Below are 20,318 nucleotides of genomic sequence, written 5' to 3'. Positions count from 1 at the left end.
AAAGAAATCCAAGAAAGGAGTTTGAGGAAGTTCCTCCTCCTATCTAGGAGGAAAATGTAGAGGAAGGAATTTCAAGAAGGTGGGTCAACTATTTGGAATGCTGCTGAAGTGTTAAGTGGGAGGAGGATTAGAGGGTCTTCCTCAGGTTCAAGAGCACAAAGGTCACTGGAGATGCAGAAACACAGTTGCCTAATGGATCCTGAGCCATTCCCCACTTTTTCTTTCTGGACACACAACCAGACTACCTTTCAGCCTTTTGCAGTTTGGTTGTGGTCAAAGTGAATAGGAGTTCTTGGGCAACTTTTGCCTCATTTACTTAAAAGAAAACTCCTAGCCTTGAATGTCCACTTTTCACACTGCCTGAAATGCAATGACTAACCTGACTTTCAGAGAAGGCAATGGCACCCCACTCCAGTACTCTTGCCTGGAAAATCCCATGGATGGAGGAGCCTGGTAGGCTGTAGTCCATGGGGTCGCTAAGAGTCGGACACGACTGAGCGACTTCCCTTTCACTTTTCACTTTCATGCATTGAAGAAGGAAATGGCAACCCACTCCAGTGTTCTTGCCTGGAGAATCCCAAGGACGGGGGAGCCTGGTGGGCTTCCATCTCTGGGGTCACACAGAGTCGGACACAACTGAAGCGACTTAGCAGCAGCAGCAGCAGCAGCAGCAGCAGCAGCAGCAGCAACAGCAACAACCTGACTTTGGAAGGTAGAAGTTGAGGATGACAGAGCCACTGTCATGGTGCAAAGGTATCCACTAGCTCTCACAGTCACCTCAACAGTGTGATGTAGGAGAGAAATACAGTTCTTTGTTCTTTAAGACACACTGTTGACTCTCTTATTACAGCAGTTTAGCCTGCTATCCTAATAGAAAATTGGCACCCAGCACAGGGTGGGTGTGGTACCACTAAAACAAAGAATTAAAATTCTGTTGCATTGGCTTAAGAGGCTGGTTTCAAGTACTCAAAACAGACATCACTGTCTGGAAAGCTGATGACCCTTATATATCACAGTAAAACATTTAGTAGAAGAACCACCTGCAATAGTTTGGAAGGCAGCATCCCTAAGGAGCTAACAGCTCTAGAAGAAGGGGTGGTAAAGAGCCAGAAGATGGATTTCAGTTGCCTACTTCTCAAAGAGGGATTCACCAAGAAGCTATTAAAGCTTAAGGGCCCCTCACTGGATGCACTGCGTCCATGGGCCTGGAGCAACATGTTCACAAGGGCCTAAGACAGTACTTGTGCGCGCTCAGTCATGTGCAACTCTTTGTGAACCCACGGACTGTAGCCCGCCAGGCTCCTCTGTCCATGGGACTTCCTAGACAAGAATACTGGAGTAGGTTGCTATGCCCTCCTCCAGGGGATCCTCCCATCCCAGAGATCAAACCCAGGTCCTCTGCATCTCCTGCGTTTGGCAGGCAGATTCTTTACCAGTGAGTCACCTGGGAAGCCCCTCTTCACAAAGGTTTATGTTTTGTCAATTTTTCCAAATTAAGATTTTTTAATCCTAATCAGTTAAGACAATTCTGTTTCTACTCCAGCTTCCGCTGTGTCACATGTTCCCTCATGGGAGATGATGAAGTAATGGCCGCATTTTAGTTGATGGTACATTAACTTGGCTAAAGTGAAACATAATTACATGGTTTGCTGGTACTTTCACATATGGGCAGGTTATTGCTAGCCATCCCAGAGTAAGAACAGCTTCTAAAAATATCACTGCTGCTTGGTGGGCTATCTTACGGAGAATATGGCAGGAAGACTTGGCATTACTTTAACAGTGAATGCCTCCTACAGTACCCAACATCACATGTATGTAGACAGTGGAGAAAAAAAAAATAGATGAGGTGGTTGAAGCCAGAAGCTAGTGTGTGGGAGACTCTTCCAATCATTACACAGGTCTAATTGTAAACACAATACAGCTCTGTTTGGTATGGAAAATTTAGCACATTTAAAATATGTGTGTTATTCTGTGTGTGTGTGTGTATATATATATATATTATATACAAATTAAAAGTTTAAATATTTTAAGCAGGAAATTTGTTTCTTATCAAGGCCTAATCAAAGCTGAAGTTCTTTTATGCTAGAAATATACTCACTAATGGGTACCAAGTCACTTTAGTCGTGTTCAACTCTGTGCGACCCCATGGGCTGTACCCTGCCAGGCTCCTCTGTTCATGGGATTCTCCAGGAAAGAATACTGGAGTGGGTTGCCAGGCCCTCCTCCAGGGGAATCTTCCCAATCCAGGGAGTGAACCCAGGTCTGTTACGTCTCCTGCATGGCAGGTGGTTTCTTTACCACTAGAGCCACCTGGGAAGCCCCTACTCACTAATACATGAGGTACCATTTCACGCCAGTCAGAATGGCTGTGATCCAAAAGTCTACAAGCAATAAATGCTGGAGAGGTGTGGAGAAAAGGGGACTCTCTTACACTGCTGGTGGGAATGCAAACTAGTACAGCCACTATGGAGAACAGTGTGGAGATTCCTTAAAAAACTGGAAATAGAACTGCCTTATGATCCAGCAATCCCACTGCTGGGCATGTACACTGAGGAAACCAGAAGGGAAAGAGACACGTGTACCCCAATGTTCATCGCAGCACTGTTTATAATAGCCAGGACATGGAAGCAACCTAGATGACCATCAGCAGATGAATGGATAAGAAAGCTGTGGTACATATACACAATGGAGTATTACTCAGCCATTAAAAAGAATACATTTGAATCAGTTCTAATGAGGTGGATGAAACTGGAACCTATTATACAGAGTGAAGTAAGCCAGAAAGAAAAACACCAATACAGTATACTAATGCATATATATGGAATTTAGAAAGATGGTAACAATAACCCTGTGTACGAGACAGCAAAAGAGACACTGATGTATAGATCAGTCTTATGGACTCTGTGGGAGAGGGAGAGGGCGGGGAGATTTGGGAGAATAGCATTGAAACATGTATAATATCATGTATGAAATGAGTCGCCAGTCCAGGTCCAATGCACGGTACTGGATGCTTGGGGCTGGTGCACTGGGACGACCCAGAGGGAGGGTAGGGGAGGGAGGAGGGAGGAGGGTTCAGGATGGGGAACTCGGGTATACCTGTGGCGGATTCATTTCGATATTTGGCAAAACAAATACAATATTGTAAAGTTGAAAAATAAAATAAAATTAAAAAAATAATAATAAATAAATGGACCACGCAGTTTTCACCTTTTTCACTTGGAACCCATTTCATGACCATGAAAACACACTATTCAGGTCTTCTGGTGCAGAAATCACAATTGGTTGACAGCCCCAACTGCTGTTCCATCGGTTCTACCACTGCATTCACCAGCCGATGAGCAAGCATGGCAGGGGTGCTCAGGGTACCAGGGCTCCCTATCCAGGGAAAGGCAGGACTCCTCCAGTTGCTGACTGTGGCCTGACGATGCCCCATTAGCCAGGACAAACTGCACTATAGTCCAAGGCCCTTCTTCTTGTCCTTCCCCTCCATTTCCTTCCTATCCTCTCTCCTTCTACAGATGCCAAAACCACAGCATGGTCTGAAGGCTCTCCCTGCCTTCTCCCTCCCCCATAAATCTCATGTAAATTTCATCTTAGCATCTGCTTCCTGGTGGACCTGAACTAAGGCAAGTGTCATGAGAATGGTCCAAAAAACAGGCAGGAAGGAGAAGATTTGGGGGGCTGATTTACCTACCGCCCAGCACAGCATCCACTCCAGTATTCTTGCCTAGAGAATCCCCATGGATAGAGGAGTCTGACAGGCTACAGAGCATGGGGTCACACAGAGTCAGACACAACTGAAACGACTTAGCATTGCACGAACAGCAGGCAATGAGCGTAACATCCCAAATGATAAAGTGAGGCACCCTGGCCCAAGGTGGCAGCTCAGTTGTTAAAGATTTTAGTGATGACGACCTGGGGAAATGCTCTGAAGGAGGAAAACAAACGTGCAGGGCAGTGAATCAGCCAGACATGGAATCTGACAGAGCACAACATACATGCCAGAGGCGCTGTTCACGGGGCAGGATGAGAGTGGGCCCACAGCCACGGGGTTCAGCGGTCTGTAAGGTGCCATCATCCAGACGGAGCCAGCCTCATGGAACAGTGGAATAACCTTTCCAGGTTATTCAATGCCAGCTCTAAGACTTTCCTCTGGAAGGGTTAGGTACTGCTCTCCAGGAGATATCATATGTACTTAATCAAAGAGCCTGCTATGTCCCCATGAGGAAGAAGACGTGATCCTAGAAACCAAGGGGTGGAAGCATAATGACCCCACCTACCATGCTTCCCATGACCCAACTGAAAATCATCTGGTATTTTATTCGACAAAAGGAAGCTCTGGACGATTACAACCTGCTGTTGAACAACAGCCACTGTCAGGCTTAGGACGACACTCCTGTTGTGGAGGTGAGGACCGAGGGATGTGAGTGTGACTTTTGTCCCTTATGTTAATATACCTGCGTGTACGTCACGTAAGGCTCATTCCTTTCATAGGAGTCATGTTTTGCACAGCGATATCTTTCCAGCTTGCCCCAAAGATGGACTATTCTAGACACAGAAGCTGTCATGGGCTGAACTGCCGCCCCTCCAAAATTCACATGTTGAAGTCCCAAACCCTCAGTACCTCCGAATGGGGCTGCATTTGGAAACAGGACCTTTAAAAAGGTGGGTAAGTTAAAATGAGGCTGTTAGAGTGGGTCCTAACCCCACTGACTTTATAAGAAGCGGCAATTAGAATACCGACACACAGAGGGGGGATTGGGTGAGGACACAGGAGAAGACGCCATCTACAAGGCAAGAGGAGAGGTCTCATCAGAAACCAACCTTGCCAACACCTTGATCTTAGACTCCAACACTGAGAGAAACTTAATTTCTGTTCTTTAAGCTACCTAGTCTGTGGGACTTTGTTATGGCACCTCGAGCACATTAATGTATGTGCTTACCTAGATTTTTCTGTAAAGAAACTAAATGTAATCACAAGGTCTACCTCCTATAAGGTTGTTCAAGGCTTACTCTTTTTTTGGCCGCACTGCATGGCATATGCATTTTAGTTTTCCAACCAAGGATCAATCCTGGGCCCTCTGCAATGGAAGCATAGAGTCTTAACCACTAGACTTCCAGGAAAGTTCCAAGACTTGCATTTTAAGGAAAACCTATATTTTCAAAGATTTGGACAAGAAACCCAAATCCATTTTCCTTTTTGAAAAATATTTACACAATATATTGATACAGTAAACTATGTCATTTTAATTGCAATTTGCACAGATATTTGAACACTACAAATGCCTGATCTGGACATATATGAAGGGTATTTTCTTTTGTCATCTATAACTTTATACATTCAACAATAGAAGTAAAACTCAAACTTACTAGAATGTGAAAGTGATAAAGATAATTGATTAAATCAATAGGAATTATTTTGACATAAAGCAAATTATAACCAAAAACTTTTCAGATCACGCCAAAAACCATAATGCATTGAGAATTACAGATCCATTTGTATGTCTCCTTTGGGAAACTGTCTATTCAGCTTCTCTGCCCATTTTTAAATATGGTTGTTGGGGTGGAGGTTGTTGTTGAGTTGGATGAGTTCTTTATATATTTTGGATATTCACCCTTTATCAGATATTTTGCCAAAGACATACAGATAGCCAACAGGCACATGAAAAGACGTTCAACATCACTAATTATTAGGGAAATGCAAATTGAAACCACAATGAGATGTCACCTCATGCCTATTAGAATGGATATTATCAAAAAAGCAAGAAATACTAAGTGATGGCAAGGATATGGAGAACAGAGAATCTTCCTACACTGTTGGTGGGAATGTAACTTGGTACAGCTGCCATGAAAAACAGTATGAAGATTTCTCTAAAAATTAAGAAGAGAATGACTATATGATCTGGCTATCCCATTTACAGGTATTTGTTCCAAAGAATACAAAAACACTAATTCAAAAAAAGATATGTACCTCTGTGTTCATTGCAGCATTATTTACAATATGCAGCCAAGACATGGAAACAACCAAAGTGCCCATTAATAAGTGGATAAAGAAGATAAGATATTCATATTTAATATGTATATTATAAAAGATACATTATATATGGGCTTCCCAAGTGGTACTAGCGGTAAAGAATCTGTCTGCCAATGCAGAGACACAAGAGTTGCAGATTCAATCCCTGGGTTGGGAAGATCCCCTGGAGTAAGATATGGCAACTCACTCCAGGATTCTTGCCTGGAAAATTCCATGGACAGAGGAGCCTGGGGGCTACAGTCTGTGAAGCTGCGAAGAGTTGAATACAAATAAGCAACTGAGCATATTATATATGCACACACAGTGGAATATTACTCAGCCTTTAAAAAAGAATGAAATCCTGCCATTTGTAACAATACGGATAGAGCTTCAGTCTATTAGGCTAAAGTGAAATAAGTCAGATAGAGGAAGACAAATACCATATTATTTCACTCATATATAGAGTATAAAAACAAACAAACTAAATGAACAACCAAACAAAAACTAGACACATAGATACAGAGAACAGAGTAGTAGTTACCAGAGGGTAAGTGTTGGCAGGAGACCAAAATGGATAATGGGAATCAACTGTATGGTGACAAGTGGAAACTAAATTTTTGGTGGTGAGTACACCATAGGGTATACAGCAGTAGAAACATAATGTTATGCACATGAAATGTTACCTCAATAAAAAATAAATTTAAAAAAAATTTAAAGAAAGAAAAATAGATCCATCTCAAACAGAAATAATGAATAAGTTCTTTGATTATTTGGTAACACAATTAATGATATATACAAATACATGGGAAAAATATAAACTGCTGCTGATTTAACAAAATTCTGATTCCATCCAAGACACTACTAGAAAATTTGTATTGCTCTGCCTAAACAAGTAATCACTTTTCAGTGACAAACTACCTACTGAGTGCTGTCAATTCAAAGATTATTTAAAAGTTGACCTGCACTAGAAATCTTGAACTACTCTGCTATCTTATAGCCCATACATGAAAGAAACCAGATTGAGGTTTTCCCTCAATAATCATGAAAATAATCAATAAAGTCATCAAAAAAGAGATGCGACCATATTGATAAATGAAAAGAAACATAAAATCCACATACCCTTAGAAATTAACAGACTATTAAATCATAGTTCAAAAATAAAAATTTAAATTTAAAACACTTAGAAATGAATAAAGCTTGAACATATAACTTGCAGAGTGAGGTGCAATTGGCACTTCCAATGAGGGAGTGTGGTAGAAACGAACAGAGATTGAAAATGAATGTGTTAAATGTCCATCTAACAAGTTAGAGAAAACAGGATAAGTCTGCAGGAAGGAGATAACAACGACAAGAGCAGAAATGAACAAAACAGAAAAAAATTACGAAAGAGAAAAATCAATAGAACCAAAGTTGGTTCTTTAAAAATATTTACTAAAAGGTCAATCTCTCATAAAAGTGATCAAGGAAGAGAAGGCGAGAGACAGCATGATTAATGCTAGCACTGAAAAGGGATGCATCATTTATCTCTGTTGTATCCATGGTTATAATATTAACAGAACCATGAACAAACATATTAATATAAATTGAAAATAAATACAAAATGCAGAAATCCTTAGAAAATATATCCCAAATGTAACTCAAAATAAGTATCTACTATATATGCAATAGGCAAATGCTACCAGATTTTATGAAATGAGTAATTCTAATCTCATACAAGCTTAGAAATGTAAAAAGGGGGAAAACTCAGGAATATATTCTCTGGGGCATTTTTAACTTTGATACTAAAACTCAAAAAGATTGGTACAAGAAAATTATAGGTCAATCTATTTGGGGAACATGATGCAAAAATTTTAAATAAAACATTAGCAAAATGAATCTCACATGTACAGAAAAACAAAATATACCATGACCAAGTTGCATGTTTATCCCAAGATTGAAAGACTGCTTTAATATTAGAAAATCTATATATGTCAGTTACCACATAAAATAAAGGAGAAAAACAGTGTGATCATCTCAACAGATGTAGAATAAAAATTGCGTAACTTATTTTTGATAAAAATCCCTAACAAATTAGAAACAGAAGAGAATTTTCTCAACCTAATAAAGGACAGCTACCAAAAACTTATATAAACTATCATTTTAAGTGTGGAACATTGAAAATATTCCCTTTAAAAGTGGGAACAACACAAAAAGTTCCACTGATAGTAAACACTGCGATAGATATCCAAGCCAGTGAAATAAAGAAATGAGATACAAGGAATGGAAAGGAAGAAAAACAGTCATTTTTCACAAATGCTGTATATATAGACATAGAAAACCCCAAAAAACCTATAGATAACTTATTGGAACTATGAGTTTGATGAGGTAGCTGGCCAAAGATCAATACACAAAAATCAACTGCATTTATATATGCCAGGCCACAAAGAGTAAATGGACTCCAAATACCCATTGAAAATGGCACCAACAATGGCTGGTTTTATGTGGCCCAGATTTCATGAAATGTATCCAAAGATTATTCTAAATTTAATCAAAATACCTGCAATTCAAGACACTCACTCAGTGTCCAGGAATGAATGAATGAATGGATAAAGAAAATGTGGTGTATTTATACAATGGAATCTTATTCAGCCTTGAAGAAAAAGGAAGTCTTGCCATTTATGACAACATGGACAAACCTTTAGGATAGTATGCTAGGCGAAATAAGACAAAGACAAGTACCGCACGGAATCACTTATATGTGGAATCTGAAAGAAACTCAAAAAACGAACTCACAAATACAGAGAAGATACTGGTGGAGGTGGGGAGTGGGCAAAATGGGTGACGGTGGTCAAAAGGCACACAGCCTCACTTGCTTTTAAAGGACAAAAATAGGCTATCTTTCAAAATTGAGGTCCTGGGAATATAATGTACAGTACAGTGACTATAGTTAATAGTGTATTGTGTATCTGAAAGTTGCTGAGAGTAAATCTTAAAAGTGCTCATCATAAGAAAAAAATTGTAATCATGTGAACTGTGATGGTCATTTTGCAATACATGCAAATATTGAAGCATGTTGTACACATCAAACTAGTGTAATTTTATCCGTCAATTATATCTCAATATAAAGAAAGAAATTCAACAGAAGTTCCAGTGGGTTCTTTCTTGAAGCCCTTCAAGACAATCACTGCTGCTGCTGCTGCTAAGTCGCTTCAGTCGTGTCTGACTCTGTGTGACCCCATAGATGGCAGCCCACCAGGCTCCCCCATCCCTGGGATTCTCCAGGCAAGAACACTGGAGTGGGTTGCCATTTCCTTCTCCAGTGCATGAAAGTGAAAAGTGAAAGTGAAGTCCCTCAGTCGTGTCGGACCCTCAGCGACCCCATGGACTGCAGCCTTCCAGGCTCTTCCGTCCATGGGATTTTCCAGGCAAGAGTACTGGAGTGGGGTGCCATTGCCTTCTCTGAAGACAATCACTAGAAACTTCCAACACAGAGAACCTGACTTTTACGCATTCGTAAGAAGACGGCAGTTTATAGTTAACCGACGGTGGGGATACACAAAAATGGCAGGTGTTTCCTCCTTCTTCAAAACAGACTGCAGGTGATTTGGTTCGAAATCACTGATGATTTTAGCCTGGGAACAACTTCCAGACATTGTCTTACCTATTTCCTCTGGTTACACATATACATATAAGAACTGAGAACCAAGCGGTTAGCCAAGTAAAATGACTTGTCCAACGTGATGTAAAGTGTTACAGAATTGCCACTGGCAATTTCTTAATGCCCAGTCTTGAGGACTTTCCAGTAAGTCAGAGGAAAAACTTTTTTGTTTTCACTAACCCCCTGGTAAATCATAGGGTACTCCCAACAAACAAACAGAATTGACCCAAAAACTTCTTTCAGAGAAGAGCCAAGAAAATGTGAATACGATTTGGGGTTAAAGAAGAGTTTAACTGGAATGAGAGGATTCATTGAAGAGACATGAGGGAGAAGGCATAGCATGGTTCTCAATTCATGGTCTGGGGACCTGGAACACTTTTCATAGAGTCTGTGAGGTCAAAGCCATTTCCCATTTATACTGAGATGTGGTTTCCCTGTTCACTCTCCTTCTCTCTAAGCATACAATGGAATTTTCCAGGGGCTACATGACCTGTGATATCACAACAGACTCAGTGCAGAAGCAGATAGGAGAATATAGCTGTTTTCTACTAAATCAGACACTGGAGAGATTTACAAAAATGTGAAATGATGCCCGTCTCCTCACTAATTTTTTTGAAAAATAGTTATCTTTTCATAAAATGTGTTAAGATTATATCAACATACATTTGTTATTGTTATTTTTAAATATATAAGTAAAAATATCTTGGAAATTTCTTCAGTCTTAACTTTCAATACAGTAAATGGTGACAGATGTTACCTGTCTAAATGAAGGCTCTTTGAGGTTCTCAAGAACTTTTAAGAGGGAAAAGGGATCCTGAAACAAAAATGTTTGAAATCACTGTTCTAGACTTCTAAAACTATGCTGAAGAATTTATCTCTCACTCACAGGGAGTGGCTTGTCACTGGAGGGTTTTGATCAGGGAAGCGCAAGGTCAGAGGCAGGCTTTTGGGAAGACTTATCTGACTTACTTGTGGGTAGATGGACAACGAAGGGGGGTTGAAGATACAACTATTAAGAGGCCATAAAAATGCAGTTGAAAATCAGTGACACGGTGGGACTAGACAGAAGTAGGCAGAAGGATACAGTAGTAGGATTCATGAGTGAGGCAACCGATGGGACTCAAGGGGTACTGCAGGGAAACTGATGGATGTGTTCCCGAGTTGACCAAGATTGTGGTGGCATCCTTAACGGAAGCAGGGAAACAGGGAAGTAGATGTGTTTCTCGGTGTTGCGTTTATGCTCTGACATGTTCACCTCGAGGCAAAACTGTAACTCTGATGAGCAGATAGCTGGAAACATGGAAAAGAAATTTGAGAGAGGTTCATTCACATTGGACATGTGGAGTTGAGTGGGTTTGAAATGACGAAGACATTCCCCAGCGAGATATGGGGGGAGATAAAGATGGGGAGCAAAAAAACCCAGAGGGGCAGCAGTAGAGTGGTGAGGGAAGCTTGGATCCTAAAGGCAGAGAAGAAGTTGGACTTTGCAATGTCTCAGAAGACAGGAAGGAACACTTCTAAAAGAGAGTAAATGGCACCCAGAAGTCCATAGGGTTGAGGGGCTAAGAGAACTAGAAGACCCCCAGGAGGAGGGCATGGCAACCCACTCCAGTATTCTTGCCTGGAGAATCCCCAAGGACAGAGGAGCCCAGCGATCTGTAGTCTTTGGGGTCGTAGAGAGTTGAGCACGACCGAAGTGACTTAGCATACACGCACAGGAAATTTGACATGTAATTTTATTGGAGAGGTGGCTGTGAGTCAGACCACAAGGGACAGAGGAATGAGTATAGGTCGAGAAAGCCTAAGAAGAAGTATGCCAGCAAGAGAAAAGAGAAAAGGTGGTAGCCTGCTCAGAGAATGGAAAAGCTCTCTGAGGATGAAGATATTCAGAGAAAAGAGCAGAGGTACCAAATAAATTCTCTCTTTGGATTCAGTAAGAGGATGTCTGAAAAAAAGGGAAAAGACTGATTAGTATGGTAGAAAATGAGTGGACAGAATGTGAAAGAAAAAAAAAGAATGTATGACAGTGTTAAAGGTAGCAGAAATGTAGGGCCACCTGAACTGGGAGAGATGAGTGCATGCCAGGATTCTACGCCTGCCAACAAAACAACACACAAAAAGGTTCTACTTCCAGCAAACTCCCGGAGCTTTGGCAATGGTGAACATTCAACTCAGTTTCCTCTGAAAAGTAGAACTTGGGGAGATCTTATTTTTGCATATTCTTCTTTATAACTGGAAAGTCATCAATTTTTTGATCAGGAGTTTGTATTTCTTTTATAATTAAAAACATTCATAGTTTTTAACACTGTGTCAAGGCCACAGTTTTATTTTTCATTTTTTTTAAGGCTGCACTGCTCAGCATTCAACTTCCCTGGTGGCTCAGATGGTAAAGCATCTGCCTACCATGTGGGAGACCCAGGTTCGATCCCTGAGTTGGGAAGATCCTCTGGAGAAGGAAATGGCAACCCACTCCAGTACTCTTGCCTGAAAAATCCCATGGATGGAGGAACATGGTAGGCTACAGTCCATGGGGTCACAAAGAGTCGGACACAACTGAGTGACTTCACGATCATTCACAATCTCAGTTGTGAATCAAGAATCAAACCCATGCCCCCCACATTAGGAGCATGAAGTCTTAGCCACTGGATTGCCAGGGAAGCACCAGGACCACAGTTTTAAACAATCTATTCCTCAGGAATAAGAAGGAAATATTATTACTTACTACTCTATATATTACTTATTGCTCTCTCTATATATTCTTACTTATTACTGCATTCAGTGCCAGGCACAAGGATATAAAGTCCTTGCTCTTGGAGTGTAAAGAGATGGGACATAATGCAAAATAGCTTCTAAGTGCTAACCCAGCGTACAAAGTAAAAATGTCATGGCACAAGTTATAAGGCCATTGGGACTGATAAGAAACAAAGTAATTCGATACTTTCTAGAGCAGTGTCAGTGGGCTTCTGGGGACACCAGGTTTTAGAAATTAAGGAAAGACTGAGTGATGGTAAAAAGAAGGCATCAAGTGTAAACCACTGAAATCACGGCTGGGACAAAAAGCACTTTATAGTAAAGTGCTTAGGAGTCCATGCTCTAAAGTCATTAACACGTGGGTATGAATCCTGGCTATCTCTTCACATTGTGTAGTCTTGGGCAAATCACTTAATCTTAAAAGGGGATAACTGTAATATTTGCTACATAAAAGTTTCACGAGAATTAACTGTGAAGCTACACGTAAAACATTTAGTTGGGTACCTGGCCTATTGTCAGTGTTCAGTAAATACTTGTTATTTTTACTTGTCAAGTTGCATTTATGTCTGTTATAAAATACAAATGTAGCAAACATGGGCCTCCATAAATTCAATTAATATTTACAGTCTACTCCTAGTTGTTTATGCTAATATAAAATAACATAGCATGAAAATAAAAATTCATTACAATAAATGCTTGAGAACACCATGCCTGCAGATACGCCACAAAATGTATGAGATATTATCCCTGCCTTAAACACTAATTTGCAAACAAGATTTTAAAAGATATGTAATGATACAGGTCAGCTTATGCCGTGTTTCAAATGCGTGATTTGGATCAAAGTGGTTCTGGAGTTTGAGGGTTAAAGAAATCACTGAGCACAGAAAGAATTAGGAAAGATGTTTCAGGGATAAGATTTGAATTGATCTGAAGACTAGGTAGGACTTATGAAAGTCAAGAAAGGAAAAGGGCATCCTGGGGAGGGAAAATGTGATAAACAGAGCTAGAAACAAAAAAAACACACCTCATCTAAATGAACATGGTGTCCTGGACTGTATCCTAGGAGAGCCAAAGGACATCAGCAGGAAAATGGGTGTTTAGTTAAGAGTAATATATTGATGTTGTTTTGTTAATTTGGGAAATGGCACAGTATAATGTAAGATGTCAACATTTAGAGAAATGAGGTGGGGAGTACAGTCTATTCATCAGTATCCCAGGAGACTGGTTCCAGAACAGTATTCCTGGGGATACCAAAATCTGGGGATGCTCAAGTCCCCTATATAAAATGCAATATTTGCCTAGAACATAGGTACAGCCTCCTGTACACTTTAAATCACCTCTAGGTTATTTGTAATACCTAATCCAATGGAAGTACTATGTAATTACAACTGATGGCTTGTGAGAAGTTCAAGTTTTGCTTTGGGGAATTTTTTGGAATTGTTTTAAAAAGTATTTCCATTCATAGTGGTTGAATCTACAGTTGTAAAACACCCAGATTCAATGGGTGAACCATATGTAGAAACTCTCTCTACCATCTCTGCCGCTTCTCTATAAATCTAAAATTACTCCAAATTAAAGCTTATCTTTAAAAATGAGTTTGTGGAAAAGTAAACAAATATAACCAAAGCTTAGAATTTGGTTAGGAAAATACTGGTGAATTAAAATGAATGGGTGGAATAAGGGACCAAATAGTAGACGACTATGCAAGTCTGGCTAGAGATTTTGGACTTCTGCAGTCCTTGTAACGTCACTGAATGTAGAAGGATGGTCACGTGTTTGAAGGAGAAAGGAGCAGAGCCAGCCTTGAAATGGGTGCTCTGTCCCCACAGAGGCTTGAATGTCATCGTTATTAGTTTGTACTTGTTCAATCCCACACTCCCTGAAAAACAAATAACACACATTTTCGCTTTCATATTTAACCCGGTTATTAAAATCCTAATGCTGGGTTAAATGGAACCAGAACTCACAGAACCTTTCAGAGTTCATAGAAGAAACTCTGAATCAAAACGGAACCAGGACATACAGATCCTTCTGGAGTCCATGGAACAAACTTTGAAAAAAATGGCACCAAGGTGTACAGATCCTTCTGGCAATCAACTGAACAAACTCTAATTAAATGGAACCGGAACTCACAGAACTTTCCAGGGTCCACTGAGCAAACTCAATTCAATCACAACTCACAGAATCTTCCAGAATCCACTGAGCCAACTCAGAATTAAATGGAACCAGAGCTCACACAACCTTCGGAAGCCCACTGAGCAAGTTCAGAATTCAACCTCACCAGAACACACAGAACCGCCCAGAATCCACCAAGCAAACTTTAAACAAGCAGAACTCACCTGGAAGCTCTGGGCTCGCAGAACCTTCGGCAGTCAGCCAGGCATCCCTCCGCACCGGCCGTGTGCTGCACTGTCCTCACCAGTCCCGGCAGCCCGGCTGCTTTGACTCCTATGGCCCCCAGAGACAGCAGACACCGCACTGCTTTGCGTTGCTGCCTCTCACTGAAGCGGGGTTGGGGCTGAACGCTCCTCCTCCTTGTGGACCACGAGCCCACCCATTGGCACCACCTGGATCTTGTAAAAGTCCTGCATCCTAGGCCTTCTTCAGCAGATGGTTAAAGGATCTGCATTTGACAAGGTTTCTCAATTATCTGCAGCTACATAACAAACCACTCCAAAATGGAGATGCTAAACCAATAAACATTTATGATCTCACACCTTTGCAGAGGGTCAGGGATCACCTTCACTGGAGGGCTCCTGCTGAGTGCTTCCTAAGGCTGCAGTGGTGGTGGTGTAGTTGCTCAGTCGTGCCTGCCTCTGGCGACCCTGTGGACCGTAGCCTGCCAGGCTACTGGGTCCCTGGAATTTTCCAGGCAAGAATACTGGCGTGGGTTGCCATTTTCTTCTCAGGAATCAGACAAAGGAATCCAACCTGGGTCTCCTGCATTGCAGGCAGATTCTTTACCAACTGAACTAGGAGGGGAGCCCCTGCAGTAGGACGTGGCCAAGGTTTTCCTTGGTGGCGGGGGAAAGTCCACTGGCCAGTTAATACTAGTGTGACCAGGGATGACAGCTCTTCATCATGGGGCCTCTCCACCCCACAGTACAACTTGAGTGTCCTGACAACATGGTGGCTGGGGTCCCACGGCAATGGTCCAAGAGGGAGCCAGGAGGACATCCCAGCGCCTCCGAGGTTGCCTGCGTCATTACATAGGTCATGTGTAATGCCTCACTCAGCCTGGGAGGAACACCCAGGGCCGTGACTGCCGACCAGCAGACTCAATGGGGCCGACCTGAGGCTACCGACCCTGCCCAGTATAGGCTGGGAAGCACCAGCTTCACCCAGAGCTCACAGCCCTGATGCGTGGGGGCTGGGAAGGTTTTTGAGATTCCTTGGCGTTGGCAGGATGCGGGGCCTCCTTCAGGGCAATGGGCTGCTCATGGTGTCCAGTCTGGAAAAGCCTCACCCGGCCCTTGTTGCAGATGCGAGAAGGATGAATGCATCGAGACTCACTGACCTGCTAATTGAACACCATGGTGGCTTGTGAGCACCACTGTCTTCCCAAGGACCCTAGGTGACTGGCTCTCCCACTGGCATCTCCATCCCTCTGCCTCCCATCAACACAATTTCTATGTTTACCGCTTTGGTGGGTGTGAAATGGATCTCATAGTTATCATGTGAATTCCCAAGATTAGTTACAAAGGCTTACTAGCCTTTGTGTGAAATGCCCATTTTTCTACTACAGGGTTTCTTTCTTGACCATTGACATCTTTTATATATTTTTGGATATTAATCTTTAACAGTTACATGTGTTACAAACAAATAACAATTCTGATCCTGGGGTAAACTACCAGACGCTGAGGAGATGCAGATAACTGACTGACTCCTCCCCATCCCTACCTCCCAACCCTGATCATTCAAGCCTTCATGACTTGGCCTCACTCAATAGCCATAGTCTTGGAGCGGACTTTTTCTTTATGAAAAATTAGCATTGGAATGAGGTGCCACTTCTGCTGTATAGCCAAGAACAACCCCTTGGAGGATACTGCTTCCTTGTAGAGAAGGATTAAAAATCAACAAAGCCCTAAGTTATGAAAATGTGAGGCAAACAGGCAGTCCTGCCAGTGAAAGTTTATGCGTAGGTGTAGGCGTGTAAAATGACTGTGCTTGCTGCTTACCAACATTTGACTTTCTCCTTTAGGTGCAAGGAGAAGATCCCTTGTTGGGAGGAGTCGAGGTGGTCCCATCCAGAAGGAGTGAAGCCGGCTGTATGGGGAAGATTTATTTCAACACCTCAGGAGGCTGGGGCTGGGTTTTTTCCAACATGGCCCGCCTGGCACTGTGCTAAGCTTTAAGGGGAAATGGCTGGGCGTGTGACTGTGATCTTAAAGAGAAGTGTCCTCAGGGTTCAGGGGGACGCTACTGGGGTGATGGAAAGAACAGAGCTGAATCAATAGGAGTCTCTTAGCAAGCCTGAACTGGTTTCCTGCCATCAGAGTGTGCAGGACCACCTGTAACCTCACATGGCAGAGACCCAAGGCCTAGGCGTTTGCGGACTGGTCACGCTTCCTGGTTTTCTCTGTCTTCCTGGCTTCTTGCTGCAGAACCGATCTGCTTTGAACTAAGTTCTAGTGTCCCAACCCAAGTAGGGTGGTTGGGGGAGGCTTTGGGAAATAAGGAGACTTCCTGTCACTGAGGGCAGGAGGGTGCTCGAGCAATACACTGAATAAATAAAAGGTGAGGCGTTTATACTTCAAGCTAGTATGTGGGTCATTCCAGATACACTACTGACATGGATTTCTACCCAGTGAGTCATTTCCCTTACGGTCTTTCTCTAAGTTTCTTAAATGTATTCCCACAACACCTGCAGTTAAGCTCAGTGTTTCTGGGAATGTAAGAAGCAAAACACATCTCTGAGAAAAATGGACCCACAGGGTAATAATGAGGGCTTTGAGAACAGGAAATCTGCATGTGCTGGTCTGGTTCTTTATGTTTCTTCTTGCTCACCTCCCAGCAGGCTGCCTGTCTGAAGCCATCTGTAAGGACACTTGCAGGATCCTCTAGGTTAGCCATTCCATGAAAGCGGGAGTTCTGTGTTCCTTACTGACCTACAGGAGGGCCAGTTAGAAGCTCAGTAAATATTTATTAAAAAAGACGAATCTAGAGAGCTAAGGGACATGAGAGTATCTAAACACTACCATGCAGGATTGAAGATGAATGACGGTTCATTTCTGCCCATTGAAAACCCTATAGGGAGGGACCAGTTTCCTCGGAGAAGATTTGGTGCAAGGAAGGAACACATTAATATAGACACCCTGGGGAGAAAGCCTGTGTGATGGAGGGCTTCAGTCTAGGTCTCTCGGAGTTAAAATGAGCCAAAGAACATTTGCTTACTGACAAGTATCCATACCAAGAGGAAATAGAGAGCTTCAAAGAAAGGGAAGTAAACCTCAATATTCTGGGCCTGATGCCAGATATTCTAGCGCATGAAAGATGACAGACAAAGGAGACAACACCTCGAGACCTATTCCAGACTGTATATTTTCCTCCCTTTGTGGGTCAGCCGCTGTTGAGTAATGTGTGTCCAGGAAGTAATAGAGAATGTGAGGAAAGATGTTTTCTGCTGCGCTGTCTGTAATTCTAGGAGCCACACTGTCAGGAAGGCTTGAGGTCTAAGTCATGTTGTGATGTCTAGACTGTGTGAGAAGAAACAGGATGATGGTAAGATGTAGCTTATCCAAGGATGCTTGTGGCTGAACGTGTATTAATAGTTTGATCCCCCTCCCCCTAGAGTGACTGGAAAGGTCAAGGCAGCCTCTGTGCTGTGCTGCGCTCAGTTGCTCAGTCGTGTACGACTCTTTGCAACCCCATGGACTGTAGCCCGCCCGGCCCCTCTGTCCATGGGATTCGCAAGGCAAGAATACTGGAGTGGGTTGCCATGCCCTCCTCCAGGGAATCTCCCCAACCCAGGGATTAGAACCCAGGTCTCCCGCATTGCAGGTGGATTCTTAACTGTCTGAGCCACCAGGGAAGCCCCAAGGTAGCCTCTACTTACTGGGAAAGAAGAATATTTTATCTTTTTTGTTTTTTAATTGTTGCCAGGTTAGGAAACTCTATTGTTGCAGGTTTTCTGGGACTTTGTACCATGTATTTCTCCTTAGGCTAATATAGAGAATGATCTAGTAAATCACCTGTATCCTGCTACTTGTTCAGGTTTCCCTGGTGGCTCAGAGTCAGACATGACTGAGTAATTAATACTAACTCTTGCTACTTGTAGCAGGGGAAGAGTTTTGGAAAATGTAGATTTTTGAAAAGGCACAGGGTTTATCTGATCTGAAAGGTTTATACCTAATTCAGGCAAAGTGGGGAGGCTTTCTGCAAAGACGAGAATTGCAAAGCATGGGAGTCTGAAAGACTGAAAGAGCTACAGGTTCTAACACATTTATAAAATTTACTCCAGAGAAGGCAATGGCACCCCACTCCAGTACTCTTGCCTGGAAAATCCCATGGATGGAGGAGCCTGGTGGGCTGCAGTCCATGGGGTCGCTAAGAGTCAGACACGACTGAGCGACTTCACTTTCGCTTTTCACTTTCATGCACTGGAGAGGAAATGGCAACCCACTCCAGTGTTCTTGCCTGGAGAATCCCATGGACAGAGGAGCCTGGTAGGCTGCCATCTATGGGGTCGCACAGAGTCGGACACGACTGAAGTGACTCAGCAGCAGAAAATTTACTCATGCAGGCTGGGTTCTCACTACTGTAAAAGTAGAGGTAAGACTTAGCAGGCCACAATATTTTTACAGTTTACCTGCTTTTCCTTATTAGTGAAAGGACCATTTAAGAAAAGCAATTTTGGCAAAAGAATAAACTTCGTAGTGAGGCTGTTTTACACAATTAGCATTATTGACGTTTAGGAAACTTAAGTAGAATAAAGTCAATAAAATTATAACAGGTATTCCATCATGTTCTTCAGTTTTGATTCAATGTATTCCTTTATTAAATAAATATTTCAGCATAAATAGTATATTGCTCACTTAAGAAAGGAAACCCAGAGCCCAAACATCTGAGTTTAAAATAACGCTTGGGGAGTTGCTTCCTTTGCAAACGTGTGCTGAGTGTTTGTGACGGGGCCGACCCTGTAGTGGGTCTCTTGAACACGTGGCTGAGCAACACCCAGGCACTTGCCTCGTGAGCAGCTCGAATAATCCAGGCAGGAGATGCTCACACAAAGGCAATTCACAAAATAGGGGACACTGAGCTTGTGCCGAGTGCCAGCCAACACTATATGTAATTCCCACAATCTTACCATAGAAGGCCTATTAATCCATTTCCTAAATGACACAGTGTCAGCTCCTTGCCCAATCTCACAGGGCTAACCTGGCTCCAGAGCTCTTGAAGCTTTCCTCTGCTTATGTGTAATATATACAGTGATGGGCCTGTAAGTAATGGACACACACACAGTATTATAAAAGCACAGAAGTAGTACTTTTGACTGGGTTGGTGGGAATAATGAGGGAAAGCTTCCTAGAGGAAGCCAGGCCAGAAGGAAATCCTAAAAGATGTATGAGTATTAATGTCACCAGCCAGGGTCCTCGGCCTTCCCCAATCGATAGAAATTGACTAGAGGCCAGACAAGAAATTCAGGCAAGGCTTTACTGGGGCCCCTGCTGTAGCAAGTGTGAACTCGGACAGCAGGGTCCCTTGCTTGCTTGCTCCCTGAGGGGCCTGAGCTTGTTCCTTATATGGGGTGAGGGTGAGCGTGTGCCGGGCATTGGGCTGCAGGCGAGCTTAAGGTGTCTTGCCCACCCCTCTGGTGCTGTCGAGAGCAGGCAACAATGTGCAGTACCCTGCCTTTACTCCTGGCTCCTCAAAGGTGCAGTTGGGGTTTTTGGTCTCTTCGTATCTTTTAGGTAAAGA

At 42.6% G+C, this 20,318-nt stretch overlaps 1 long non-coding RNA gene across 1 annotated transcript in view; it reads left to right on the top strand.

Moving 5' to 3' along the window:
* The window catches only part of LOC133228444 (uncharacterized), a 52,411-nt gene extending 35,253 nt beyond the window's left edge, over positions 1-17,158 (top strand). Inside the window, exon 3 of the long non-coding RNA XR_009730201.1 lies at positions 16,603-17,158. This is a non-coding gene — a long non-coding RNA (uncharacterized LOC133228444). The remainder of the gene's footprint in view (positions 1-16,602) is intronic.
* Positions 17,159-20,318: the final 3,160 nt, after the last annotated feature.

The sequence above is a fragment of the Bos javanicus genome, chromosome 17, assembly GCF_032452875.1.
Source record: "Bos javanicus breed banteng chromosome 17, ARS-OSU_banteng_1.0, whole genome shotgun sequence".
NCBI classification, from domain to species: domain Eukaryota; kingdom Metazoa; phylum Chordata; class Mammalia; order Artiodactyla; family Bovidae; genus Bos; species Bos javanicus.
Note: the sequence above shows the minus strand (reverse complement) of the source record. Positions and strands in the feature narration are given on the sequence as shown.